The following is a 10,705-nucleotide window of genomic DNA, read 5'->3' on the forward strand; positions in this document are numbered from 1 at the left end:
ACGACAAAGTCAGAATGTGTGTAGATTACTGAGACCTCAATAAAGCGAGTCCAAAGTATGATTTCCCTTTGCCTCATATTGATGTTTTAGTTGATAATACAACTCAGTTTTGCGTCTTTTCCTTCATGGATGGTTTCTCAGAGTATAACCATATAAAGATGTCGTGTCATGATATGGAGAAGACAACTTTCATCATACATTGGGGAACTTACTGTTATATAGTAATGTCGTCCGGCTTGAAGAATGTAGGGGTAACATATCAACATGCCATGGTAACCCTCTTTCACGATATAATTCATGAAGAGATTGAGTTTTATGTGGACGACATGATTGCCAAATCCAGAACTGAAGATGATCATTTGGAACATCTGATGAAATTGTTTTCTAGGCTCCGGAAGCTCAAGTTGTGTTTGAATCCAACAAAGTGCACTTTTGAGGTCCGATCTAGTAAACTATTGGATTTCATAGTCAGTCAAAAAGGTATTAAGGTTGATCCCGACAAAGTTCATGCCATCCAAGATATGCCACCTCCCCGAACAGAAAAAGAAGTATGAGGTTTCCTTGGTCGACTCAACTATATTTCCATATTCATATCACATCTAACAGCTACCTGCGAACCAATCTTCAAATTGTTAAGGAAGAATCAATCGATTGTGTGGAATAATGATTGTTAAATGGCATTTGACAAAATAAAAAAGTATTTGCAAGAACCACCAATCCCCATACCACTAGTTCCTGGTAGGCCTCTTATTATTTACCTCACGGTACTCGATGAATCTATGGGCTGTGTTTTAGGTCAGCATGATGACAAAGGCAAGAAAGAACATGCAATATACTATCTTAGCAAGAAATTCACTGAATGTGAGACCAGATACTCACTTTTGGAGAAGACTTGTTGTGCTTTGGCTTGGGCTGCTCGACGCCTGAGACAGTACATGGTTTACCATACCACTTTATTAATATCCAAAATGGATCCAATAAAGTATATATTTGAAAAGCTTATTGTCACTGGTAGAATTTCTCGGTAGCAAATGTTGTTAACCAAATATGATATCCAGTATGTGACTTAGAAAGCAATAAAGGGGAGTATTTTGTCTGACTATCTTGCTCATTTACCTGTGGAGGGTTATCAACCGTTGAGGTTTGACTTTCCAAATGAAGACATCATATTTATTAGAGATTTCTCTATTCCATGCCCCGAACCAGGATCGCAATGGACGCTCGTGTTCGATGGTGCTTTCAATGCTCGTGGTTATTGAATCGACACAATTATTACTTCTCCAACTGGCTTCCACCTTCCGTTTACCGCTAGATTATGCTTTGACTGCACCAACAATATGGAAGAATATGAGGCATGTATCTATGGTATGGAGGAGACCATTGACTTAAGGATCAAGATTCTTGAGGTATATGGAAATTCGACTCTGTTAATCAGTCAGGTAAAAGGTGATTGGGAAACTCGGGATAGCAAGTTGATACCTTATAAAGAGCATATTAGAAAACGGATACCCTACTTTAATGAAATCTCTTTTCATCTTATTGCTAGGGAATAGAATCAGTTAGCAGACACTCTAGCTACGTTGGAATATATGTTTAAAGTCAAGTGGAAGAATGAAGCACCAGCTATCCATATCGACCACTTGGATGAACCAGCATATTATTTAGCAATCGAGGCAGATCCTGATGATAAGCCCTGGTTCTATGACATAAAGACATTTCTAGAGAAACAACAATATCCCGAGGGTATATCTATTACTGATAAGTAGGCCTTGAGAAGACTTTTTTCCAAGTTTTTCTTAAACGGTCATGTGTTATACAAAAGGAATTATGATTGTGTGCTGCTCAGATGCGTGGATAGACACGAAGCTAGCATGATCATAAAGTCCATACATGAAGGTTGCGAAGGTGTATATACAAAAGGTCCTACTATAGCCAAGAAGATCTTTCGGGTTGGGTATTATTGGACAACAATGGAGGTTGATTGTTACAACTTTGTTAAAAGATGCCACAAGTGTCAAATATATGGTGACAATACCTTTGTGCCACCAACTCCGTTGAATGTTCTGACGTCTCCATGGACCTTTTCTATGTGGGGTATTGATATGATTGGGATGATACAACCTAAAGTTTCCAATGGTCATCGGTTCATCCTAGTTGTTATTGATTACTTCATGAAGAGAATTGAAGCTGCTTCATATGCTAATGTCACTCGACAAGTTGTTACTCGGTTTATCAAGAAAGAGATAATTTGTCTCTACGGAATTCCTAGCAAGATCATCACTGGCAATGCCAGTAACCTCAACAACAAGATGATAAAGAAGTTGTGCAAAGAGTTTAAGATCGAGCACCACAACTCTTCACCATATCGTCCCAAGATGAATGGTGCCATAGAAGCAACTAATAAGAACATCAAGAGAATTATCCAGAAAATGGTCAAAACATATAAGGATTGGCATGAGATGTTACCTTTTGCTCTGCACGGTTACAGGACTTCGGTTTGTACATCTATTAGGGAAACTCCATACTCATTAGTGTATGGGATAAAGTCTATTTTATCAATTGAAGTTGAGATTCCTTCACTCAGGGTTATCATGGAGGTTGACCTTGATCAAGTCGAATGGGTCCAATCTCAGCGTGATCAGTTGAATCTGATTGAAGAAAAGCGTTTGACGAATGTATGTCATGGTCAGTTGTACCAAAGACGCCTCAAACAAGCTTTTGATAAGAAAGTTTTTCCTCATGAGTATCGCTCAGAAGAACTCGTGCTCAAAAAGTATTCTGCTATTCACCCGGACCCTCAGTGCAAATGGACTCCCAATTACGAAGGACATTTTATCGTTAAGAAGGCTTCCTCATGTGGAGCCCTAATCCTCATAACAATGGATGGGGAAAAATTTTCGTCGCCAGTGAATGCAAACATAATCAAAAAATATTATGCCTAAAAAGAAATGATAATAAAATTCCGCTAGATGGATTCTCACAAGATCAATCTAGGCAAAATGGCTATCCCGGTGGACCAAAAAATGAATTTTCCATGCAACAGTTAAGGATCAAATAAAAAATATAAAGCTCGCTTAGTCGAAAACCCGAAAGGGCGACTTAGGCAAAAATGAGCATCCCGGTGGACGAAAAAAATAGAAAATGTCCAGGAAAAAGTTAGGGATAAAGGCATTTGACTATGTTCCTTGAGCCTACTTCGCTATAAGCTAGACCTCAGACGGCCAAAGATCGATTCAATCATCGTTAATCGAAGCAAAGTGTTGGAGTTCAGATCCTACAGTGGATGACGACCTATGTTGTAATCAATGGAAAAATACAAAAATATTTCCCATTGCCATTTCTTTTATTTTTCAATTTTTGCAACATACTCTTTAAGGATATTTGGATCCTTGTACACACCATATGTACACATTTTGTTTATAATCAATAAAATTAAGTTTCTTTTGTCAAATGCTTTTCATTTCTCCTATACTTTGTTTGCAAAATAATTGATTTATTTTAATCACATAATGCTTCAAAAATTTTGGGGAATAATAAAAGCTACATTAAAAGAAAACTTTATGCATTGTTGTGACCTCCTAAGAAACTTAAAAAGATAATCGGTAGTTTGAAAGTCTTGCTTGAACATTTGCATTTATCTTGATAACTGCCCGGTTAGATCATATATCTTTGTGCTCTCCAGCAGGATCAGGTGGATCCCTTACAGCAGTGTTAACACACCATGTTCTCACAAAACCAGCTTATTTGGTATAAACAGTGATGAGTCAGAGTTCCCTCCATGCCAGAAACCATACCCCGTGAACGATATTCTCCTGACCATACGAAACACTCATGCATCATGAAAATAAAGCATACATCATGTAACATGCATATTATACTCCCCATTTGCAGTTTCCCCAAGGAATATCAAATTTTTCATAAGGATTAAGTTGTTAATCCATGTCTCATATGACCATTCCCAATGGGAAAATTTTCGGATACATTAGTATTTAGTCCTCTTCTACCTTGAATACCTAAAAAGCTTCCGTAATTCTTATATTCAGGTTCAAGATAATTAAATAGGGGTAGTTGTTGTACCCCAAAATTTGCCCTCCCCTTTTCATCTTTTCATTCAACACTTAACTTGAGAATCATTTACATACCCTCATTTTTCATGCATATACATCAATCATTCGTTCATATCTAATGGTTGATCATTGTGGATTTAAAGTTCCTGGCTTGCAAAGCTAGGGCTTTGGAATGGATGAAACCCTAGAGGTTTGGCTTGGATATTCATCTGATCATAAGGGATGGAAAACCCTAGTGGCTTAATCTCTTTGAAGCTTGAATTCAACAAAGTTTTATTATGGTATTCTTCAGGGGATTCAAACCCTAATTATGGGCCCATGGTTTGATATGTTGCTTGAGGAGCTTGATGTTTGGTTTGAGACCCTAGTCAGGGATAGTTGGTACTCAGGTGCTTTACTTGGTTGACTTTTGGATTTGGGATTCCCCAAGACCCTAGTTGCGAGATGCTTAAGGTCTTGGAAATCGTATCTTGGTATCCATTTCATCCAAGCCCTAATCTTTGATCTTGGAGTTGGTAAACCTTGTGATTAGAAACCCTAAGTTGGTTCATGGCATTGATAGATTGTTTGCATTGACTATTCCTTGGTTTGAGGTCTTGATTATTGCTTGACTTTGAACTGTGACTAATAAACCTTAGTCATTGGTTTGTTTCAATTGGTTCTGGATTTCATGCTTGCATTTAGTGCATTGGTATTTTTGGTATTTGGTTGCCTTTGGTCCATTGAGATTCTTAACCCATGTTAGGTCATTCATTAGTGGTTCATCTTTGCATTGTAGTCCATTAAGTTGAGGTTAACTCATTATTTCCTAGCAATTGAACATAAACCATTGTTTCGTTTAAACTAAGTATTCATTCATTCAAAATCACTTTTACATTACATTCATCAGATCATTTACACAAGTCCTTACATATACATCACAATATAAGACCCTAGTTTCTAACCTACAGTTGACTTTAGTCAACTATTGACTTTTTAGTCAACAAGTTGACCAAAGTCAACCCTTCTTCCCTAAAGCCCTTAAGCCTTTTTGACCTTTACGCCTTGATTCTCAAATATCCATGCCAAATGCAAGAACCTACAAAATTCACATTCAAATATTTCAATTCATTCCATAAATCAATGTCATACATATTCAAGCATCCAAGTACCATATTCATAACTACATACACACTTCCTCCGATTCATATTTTCATTCAAACATCACAACCTTTCAATTACATTAAACCAAAACAATTCACATTCAAATCATAAACCATTTACAAAATTACAACCATATTCATTCCATTTGAAGCAAAATTACAAACCATACACAAGTTATTGACAAACTAATTTCATATACATCAGTTTTGCAATCTCCTTCATTGTCTCTAGAGACTCATCATGAGCTCCCTTTGAAATTAGCTGTAGGTTCAGGGGACCGTCACTTTTCATATATTGACGTATGTGACAAACACATGGGTCAGCAAGATAAACAATAAAAGGGTCAGGTACAGATTTAAGCCTTGGCATTTTGTTCTAGATGGAGGCTTTGGACACACAAAAATCCATGATATAAAGAAGGTTGCTTCTTTCTTTGGTTTAAATCTCCGTGTGAATATAGCAGCAAACCTATCTCATCAAACAATGCAATGGTTTCAGACATGAATGATTCAGAAGATATTGTGGATTATAAAAATAAAGAAAGACTTGAATTTCAACATCTTCTGCCAAATCCAGACTCACCTTGCTGGAAAGGAGCTCATGCTTCTCTCTTTTCCTATTATGAATCTTCTGAGGCTTTACCTCCTGGAAATGTGCCAGAAAAAATGAATGCTTTGGGAGCCCCAGAGTTTTCTTCTTGATGGCAAAAGTAATTTTAAAAATCCATGTGACAGCAGCTTCCAAATGCACGTTCAATTTTTTTATCAGGAAACATACTTAGTAGGTTCTTCCTCAAAACAAGATTCAGAAACATGATTTGCATCTGATGATTGCAATGTAATGAATGCTGAACCTTTTCACTTTGAGTCGTCTTGTGATTACAAGCTTCAATATCAAGATGATATTGCCAAAATGAAGGATAATAGTGTACCACGCAACAAACAAAATCAGCCCCATACCAAGCTAACAAAAGTTGTAGTCAAAGCAATGTATTACCAGTTCAGCAGGTCTCCTTTTGTGCAAGAAACTCCATGTTGATTCATTTAGCTTCACCTACGGTTGTCGGTCATAACATTAGTTAACCAACTTAACCAACTAACACATTCAACAGGAAAAGGAATTGTCCACTCAGTGAGTTAACAGTTTGACTGAATCAGTTGCAACCTTCACTATATATCATTTCCAAGCATCGATTCAAAGTATCGATTTTTTTTGGCACCCAATCGTTTCTCTCTCACTCTCATTTTTCCTGCAATTCTTCTCTCTTTAACCCTCACTCAGAGCTCCATTTATGAGGCCATTAAAGCTGCGCCTTGAAGCTTCAACACGCAAGCTTCAACACGCACGACCTGAGACCGATCATTACTCTCCCAGCCTCTCTTTCGTATCACGGTTCACACTCAATACAATGAACAGAATCAAAGAAGAAGAACAGAAGGTAGAAGATTGAAGAAGAAGAACGAAAGGTTGCAGAAGAGCAAAAAATAGGGAGAAGAGATTTACCTGACTCCGGTGCCACTGCGTCTTCGTTGCCGGTGAGTATCCAATTTACGACTCTTTTTGATTCATTCTTGTTATAAGAATGTAGGGTTCGGCGTTGGGAATCTAAGCCCTCACCTAGGTGGAATTGATTCCGGGTGGTGAGGATTTAATTTCACATTTTATCAGTTAGGGTTTTTAGCTCTTTCTTTTCGATTTGAGGAAGTCAGGGAGAATTAGGAGACTCCACTTGTGTTTTCAGACTCAGGGTGTAGAGATGGTTTAGATGTGGTTCTTGACTGGTGTTTAAGAGTGCCTCTGCCGCCGGAGGCGACCACCGGCACGGCGGGGAGGTAACGGTGGGATAACTGAGTTGATTGGAGGTGAGAGAGGAATGTGTGTTCCACGTTTCAATCCGTTTAAACCTATCTTTCTCTCTCTTCCCACGTGCATTGATTATCTTTTATGTTCCTTTTTATTTTTGTTGACTGGTTTAAAGGCAATAATAAGCGTGCCAACTGCTACTCCTTATGAACATTGCGCATTTAATGCGTTGATTAATGCACACGCCTTAATTGCATAGACCAGTTAGAAAAAATGTTATTCATACACTTAATTCTACACCTACACCCATATTTTATTGTTAATCCGTACGGTGAACAATAGAATATTATAATAATATATTATTTAAAAAAATATATATAAAAAATATTATTTTTTAATATTATTTTTTATTATGTAAATATTTATTAACCAATTTCATAATATTTTTAACCAACTTTATAATTTGTATTAACCAATTTTGATTGCTATTCAAAATTATTTCTGGACGTTCATTAAACAACTTCGTCACTTCATTAACCAATTTTTTACATTTAATTAACCAATTTTTTACACTATTTTAAATCACTGTTCATAGACACTGTTCACGTGTACTATTCATATACTGTTCACGTACTATTCATATACTGTTCAAAAATACAGTTTATAAAAATATTATTTTATTTTAAAATACACTGTTCACCGTATAAATACGGTAAACAGTGTATACGGTGTAAGTATTTGGTGTAAGAAATGATGTAGGAATAGCAAAGGTGGACCCGTTAATGCATATTCTTTTATGTAAATCCACGTGTGCATTGAGTTATTTATTGATGGGTATATCACTTGTTTGGCCTCATCCGCTTCCATGTGCCCACGTGCAGATTCCAGAATGGGCCTATTGTTTGGGCTTTATAACAATGCGTTGAATATTGTGTGTGCCTACTAGCACACCCCCTCCCTAATTATGTGTACATAAAAATGGGATTGACTTGGCCCAGGCGCATGAGGCCATAGTGTGCACACTGTGTTTTTGCTTAATGGACCCTCTAGTTTATACTTGCTTGGTTTTTTTTTGGTTACATATTTTAGATAATTAATTCACTCTTAATGCAAATATTAGAATTAGATTAGATTAGTGTAATTTGGATTTAATTCTTAATTATTAAATAATTAAATAGAATTTTAGATGTTAGAAATATATAATTTGATTAGTTAATTAGATTTAGAAAATTAGAAATTAATTAGATAATTAGATAATTTTCTAGAATGTTAGAATACTAGGATAGTTAGATATAATTGATTTTAATTAGTATTTTCATGAGTAGAGATTAATGCAATATCAATATCCTTGTGAAATGACCATTTCGCCCTTAGGAGTTTATTTTGTTGTTCATGCCATATAAATGCATGCTCCTTTAGGAATAATCTTTGACTTAGAATATTAGATCATTTCAATCAAGTTTTTGATTAATATGACATGCTCCCCTAGGAATAGTTTGTGAATACTTTAACCTTTAGATTAGATTAATAAGTCATTTTCAAGCTAATTCAAACCCTCTGATTCAAGTTGATCAAAAGCAATTTTGATTAACTAAATCCTTTGATCATGTATAATCCCACACTCCATTAAAGTAATCAAAAGTCCCTTGATCATTTGATAGGACTATTTCTAATGTTGTGGATCTTGAAGCTTCAAGTCCAGTCTTTCATACAAGGCATCTCAGTCATACCAAGCAGGGGATTATACAAGATACATCAAAGGTTAACACTTGGTAACTACGATTCAAATTGTATGTTACGAGACTTAAGTAATAAGGAATGGTGAGATGGAGTTTCTCCGACCCTTGTCTAGAGTGACTTTGTGTACGGGGCGTAGACCCTAGCTATTCAAAGTATTCACCCTTATTCATAGATTTTAATACAATGTGAATCAAACAAAATGCCAAGTCTCTTTAATATAGAGCAACATCAACTCAAGGAGCAACAATGAGGATTCTTATCCAACAACTTGTCAGATATGATAAAAACCATACGCCACGAGCCTTAAGTAATGAGGAATGATAAGACAGAGTTTCTCATACCCTTGTCTATAGTGACTTTGTGTACAAGGCGTAGGCCCTGGCTATTCAAAGCATTCACCCTCATTCATAGAATTTAGTGTGATTCTTATCAGACAACTCTCAAGCACTCTTAGCATTCCATTATCAATAAATCATTTCTTTTGCCTCAATCATCTTGTTGTCAGCCCTAGTGGGCTGAGCTACGAAAGCTTTGACTTTCTCATTGCACTGTAAGAATACATAGGCACGAGAAATCGAATTCTCCATGAACTATCCTATTTATTAATCCTATTCTTCTTCATTAATCAATACCATCTTTTTGAGTTCAAATACATTTTTCCTTATATTCCATAATCAATGCTTTCCTTTGAATCTAGAGATGTTTGCCTTGATGCCAAACACTTAATTCCCTTTGTTTCTGGTTATGACAAGAGTGGGCATGCCTAGTTTCCTCCACATCTTAGTCTGTACCTTTTTTACTCTTCGGTTTAGAGTTTTATTCCTTCATGGATCCAAGCTACCATTTCTTATTTGATCTCAAATTGTTTGTTCCCTAGCAAGTGATATACTTTTCCTTGTATCCAAACAACACCTTCTTGTGGGTCCATACCCATCCTTTTAGGACATTTGTCCATCTTGTGAACCAAGAGATTTTTGCCTTAATGCCAGACACCTAATTCACTCTTTTTGGTAAGATAATACAATATGCTTATGTCCCTCCACATCTTAGTATGTATATTTTTTACTCTTGGATTCAAAGTCAGTTTGCCATTTATGGGTTCCCATGTTACCATTCTATTGATACAAGTTACATTGTTCATCATTGCAATCATATCCTTGAAGTTGTTTGTCTTGTTAGTCCTAGTTGCTTAGACAAACACTTCTTCATCTTTCCTTTGTTTTCGTGGTTCCACGAACTACGAATGCTCAGATTTTCTCATTGCACAGTGAGAATACATAGGCACGAGGATGTGAATCCTTGGCGAGCATAATCCTAATTATTCCCATATTTTCCCATTCATCTCCATGATACATTCAGGTTCTACCTTCAGTCACTTCATGTGATATACCCTATCTTTGAGCCAAATACAGTATCCCTTTGAGCTCTATCTTATGTTACCTTGTGAACCAATAGTTGTTTATGTTGTGAAACCAAACACTTAATTCATTTGTTTTCGGTTATTCCAATACAATGATACCATGCCTTAGGCCCCTCACTTGTTGGTTCCTACTAGTTTTACTCTTGGGTTTAGATTTCTTCCCTTGTTGGAGTTCAAATCATGTTATTATTTGGTTCAGACCATACCTTTATCACAACTTCTTTTCATCTCCCATCATTAGTTCTATGAACTACGGAGCTCTGAATTCCTTATTACACTATAAGGATACGTATGCATGAGGACTCCAATCCCCATCGGGCACTTTATCTATTCCATTCATTTTTCCCTTATTCTTTCACGAGTATTCTTAAGATATCACACACATTCGAGCAAGAATAATCAAAACAGTCCCCATGGATTACCATAGATGTTAAGGGTGCTAATGTCTTCCCCTTGCATAACCGACTTTCTTACCCAGTTTCTCTTCCCCTGTGTTTTATCGATGTTTCCCCTTTCCTTCGGGAATAAATAA

General features: G+C 36.4%; 1 long non-coding RNA gene across 1 annotated transcript; it reads right to left on the bottom strand.

Moving 5' to 3' along the window:
- Positions 1-5,284: 5,284 nt before the first annotated feature.
- Positions 5,285-7,190, bottom strand: LOC127090999 (uncharacterized). Its single transcript, XR_007791843.1, has 3 exons — positions 6,714-7,190; positions 5,793-6,263; positions 5,285-5,678 (listed from the first exon to the last, which is right to left on the bottom strand). It is a non-coding gene; the product is annotated as an uncharacterized LOC127090999 (long non-coding RNA).
- Positions 7,191-10,705: the final 3,515 nt, after the last annotated feature.

This window comes from Lathyrus oleraceus, chromosome 6 (genome assembly GCF_024323335.1).
Source record: "Lathyrus oleraceus cultivar Zhongwan6 chromosome 6, CAAS_Psat_ZW6_1.0, whole genome shotgun sequence".
In the NCBI taxonomy this organism is placed as follows: Eukaryota; Viridiplantae; Streptophyta; class Magnoliopsida; order Fabales; family Fabaceae; genus Lathyrus; species Lathyrus oleraceus.